Source organism: Oncorhynchus tshawytscha, linkage group LG05, assembly GCF_018296145.1.
Source record: "Oncorhynchus tshawytscha isolate Ot180627B linkage group LG05, Otsh_v2.0, whole genome shotgun sequence".
NCBI classification, from domain to species: domain Eukaryota; kingdom Metazoa; phylum Chordata; class Actinopteri; order Salmoniformes; family Salmonidae; genus Oncorhynchus; species Oncorhynchus tshawytscha.
The window spans coordinates 6822765-6827043 of record NC_056433.1 but is presented as its reverse complement, the minus strand read 5'-3'; positions in this window follow the sequence as shown (position 1 = coordinate 6827043).

The window sequence follows — 4279 nt, the reverse complement described above, 5'->3', positions numbered from 1 at the left end:
CTGGTGACTGGATGGTCTGGTGACTGGATGTCTCTCTCTCTCCCTCTCCTACCTCTCGCTGTCTCTTTCTCCCTCTACCTTTCGCTGTCTCTCTCCCCCTCTCCCTCTCGCTGTCTCTCTCCCCCCCCCTCTCCCTCTCGCTGTCTCTCTCTCTCCCTCTACCTCTCGCTGTCTCTCTCCCCCTCTCTCCCTCTCGCTGTCTCTCTCTCCCCCTCTACCTCTCGCTGTCTCTCTCCCCCTCTACCTCTCGCTGTCTCTCTCCCCTTCTACCTCGCTGTCTCTCTCTTTCTCTCTCCCTCTACCTCGCTTTCTCTCTCTCTCTCGACCCTCTACCTCGCTGTCTCTCTCTCTCTCTCTTTTGATTTGACTTTTATTGACGTGTGATGGTACTCTGTGGTTAGAGATTGATTCAATAGCTCTGTTCAAATCCCTCACATCCAAAGAACCTATTTAATAGTAAAAGTGCCTTCAGACTCCACTGACTAAAAACCATTAACTATTTGTTCCTAGTCCCCCCACCCCTTCAAATGAACCTTCCTGCCGGCTGGTTGGAGGACAAAGCTGTTGCCGTTAAAGAAGAAGAAGAGGAGGGTGGTGTTATTTTTTTCTTAACTCTCAGGTGTGTGTTGAATGTCCTCTGTTATAATTACCAGGTGTGTGTGTTGAATGTCCTCTGTTATAATTACCAGGTGTGTGTTGAATGTCCTCTGTTATAATTACCAGGTGTGTATTGAATGTCCTCTGTTATAATTACCAGGTGTGTATTGAATGTCCTCTGTTAAAATTACCAGGTGTGTATTGAATGTCCTCTGTTATAATTACCAGGTGTGTGTTGAATGTCCTCTGTTATAATTACCAGGTGTGTGTTGAATGTCCTCTGTTATAATTACCAGGTGTGTATTGAATGTCCTCTGTTATAATTACCAGGTGTGTGTTGAATGTCCTCTGTTATAATTACCAGGTGTGTATTGAATGTCCTCTGTTATAATTACCAGGTGTGTGTATTGAATGTCCTCTGTTATAATTACCAGGTGTGTGTTGAATGTCCTCTGTTATAATTACCAGGTGTGTATTGAATGTCCTCTGTTATAATTACCAGGTGTGTGTTGAATGTCCTCTGTTATAATTACCAGGTGTGTATTGAATGTCCTCTGTTATAATTACCAGGTGTGTATTGAATGTCCTCTGTTATAATTACCAGGTGTGTATTGAATGTCCTCTGTTATAATTACCAGGTGTGTATTGAATGTCCTCTGTTATAATTACCAGGTGTGTGTTGAATGTCCTCTGTTATAATTACCAGGTGTGTATTGAATGTCCTCTGTTATAATTACCAGGTGTGTATTGAATGTCCTCTGTTATAATTACCAGGTGTGTATTGAATGTCCTCTGTTATAATTACCAGGTGTGTGTGTTGAATGTCCTCTGTTATAATTACCAGGTGTGTATTGAATGTCCTCTGTTATAATTACCAGGTGTGTATTGAATGTCCTCTGTTATAATTACCAGGTGTGTGTGTTGAATGTCCTCTGTTATAATTACCAGGTGTGTGTTGAATGTCCTCTGTTATAATTACCAGGTGTGTATTGAATGTCCTCTGTTATAATTACCAGGTGTGTATTGAATGTCCTCTGTTATAATTACCAGGTGTGTGTATTGAATGTCCTCTGTTATAATTACCAGGTGTGTGTGTTGAATGTCCTCTGTTATAATTACCAGGCGTGTATTGAATGGCCTCTGTTATAATTACCAGGTGTGTATTGAATGTCCTCTGTTATAATTACCAGGTGTGTATTGAATGTCCTCTGTTAAAATTACCAGGTGTGTATTGAATGTCCTCTGTTATAATTACCAGGTTTGTGTGTTGAATGTCCTCTGTTATAATTACCAGGTGTGTGTGTTGAATGTCCTCTGTTATAATTACCAGGTGTGTATTGAATGTCCTCTGTTATAATTACCAGGTGTGTGTATTGAATGTCCTCTGTTATAATTACCAGGTGTGTGTTGAATGTCCTCTGTTATAATTACCAGGTGTGTATTGAATGTCCTCTGTTATAATTACCAGGTGTGTATTGAATGTCCTCTGTTATAATTACCAGGTGTGTATTGAATGTCCTCTGTTATAATTACCAGAATGTCCTCTGTTATAATTGGTGTGAATGTCCTCTGTTATAATTACCAGGTGTGTATTGAATGTCCTCTGTTATAATTACCAGGTGTGTATTGAATGTCCTCTGTTATAATTACCAGGTGTGTATTGAATGTCCTCTGTTATAATTACCAGGTGTGTGTGTTGAATGTCCTCTGTTATAATTACTTGGTGTGTGTATTGAATGTCCTCTGTTATAATTACCAGGTGTGTGTTGAATGTCCTCTGTTATAATTACCAGGTGTGTATTGAATGTCCTCTGTTATGATTACCAGGTGTGTATTGAATGTCCTCTGTTATAATTACCTAGTGTGTATTGAATGTCCTCTGTTATAATTACAAGGTGTGTATTGAATGTCCTCTGTTATAATTACCAGGTGTGTGTGTTGAATGTCCTCTGTTATAATTACCAGGTGTGTATTGAATGGCCTCTGTTATAATTACCAGGTGTGTATTGAATGTCCTCTGTTTAAATTACCAGGTGTGTATTGAATGTCCTCTGTTATAATTACCAGGTGTGTGTGTTGAATGTCCTCTGTTATAATTACCAGGTGTGTGTTGAATGTCCTCTGTTATAATTACCAGGTGTGTATTGAATGTCCTCTGTTATAATTACCAGGTGTGTGTTGAATGTCCTCTGTTATAATTACCAGGTGTGTATTGAATGTCCTCTGTTATAATTACCAGGTGTGTATTGAATGGCCTCTTTTATAATTACCAGGTGTGTGTGTTGAATGTCCTCTGTTATAATTACCAGGTGTGTGTTGAATGTCCTCTGTTATAATTACCAGGTGTGTATTGAATGTCCTCTGTTATAATTACCAGGTGTGTGTTGAATGTCCTCTGTTATAATTACCAGGTGTGTGTTGAATGTCCTCTGTTATAATTACCAGGTGTGTGTTGAATGTCCTCTGTTATAATTACCAGGTGTGTGTTGAATGTCCTCTGTTATAATTACCAGGTGTGTGTGTTGAATGTCCTCTGTTATAATGACCAGGTGTGTGTTGAATGTCCTCTGTTATAATTACCAGGTGTGTATTGAATATCCTCTGTTATAATTACCAGGTGTGTGTGTTGAATGTCCTCTGTTATAAATACCAGGTGTGTATTGAATGTCCTCTGTTATAATTACCAGGTGTGTGTATTGAATGTCCTCTGTTATAATTACCAGGTGTGTGTTGAATGTCCTCTGTTATAATTACCAGGTGTGTATTGAATGTCCTCTGCTATAATTACCAGGTGTGTATTGAATGTCCTCTGTTATAATTACCAGGTGTGTATTGAATGTCCTCTGTTATAATTACCAGGTGTGTATTGAATGTCCTCTGTTATAATTACCAGGTGTGTGTGTTGAATGTCCTCTGTTATAATTACCAGGTGTGTATTGAATGTCCTCTGTTATAATTACCAGGTGTGTATTGAATGTCCTCTGTTATAATTACCAGGTGTGTGTGTTGAATGTCCTCTGTTATAATTACCAGGTGTGTATTGAATGTCCTCTGTTATAATTACCAGGTGTGCATTGAATGTCCTCTGTTATAATTACCAGGTGTGTGTTGAATGTCCTCTGTTATAATTACCAGGTGTGTATTGAATGTCCTCTGTTATAATTACCAGGTGTGTGTTGAATGTCCTCTGTTATAATTACCAGGTGTGTATTGAATATCCTCTGTTATAATTACCAGGTGTGTGTGTTGAATGTCCTCTGTTATAAATACCAGGTGTGTATTGAATGTCCTCTGTTATAATTACCAGGTGTGTGTATTGAATGTCCTCTGTTATAATTACCAGGTGTGTATTGAATGTCCTCTGTTATAATTACCAGGTGTGTGTATTGAATGTCCTCTGTTATAATTACCAGGTGTGTGTGTTGAATGTCCTCTGTTATAATTACCAGGTGTGTGTGTTGAATGTCCTCTGTTATAAATACCAGGTGTGTATTGAATGTCCTCTGTTATAATTACCAGGTGTGTGTATTGAATGTCCTCTGTTATAATTACCAGGTGTGTGTATTGAATGTCCTCTGTTATAATTACCAGGTGTGTGTGTTGAATGTCCTCTGTTATAATGACCAGGTGTGTGTTGAATGTCCTCTGTTATAATTACCAGGTGCGTATTGAATGTCCTCTG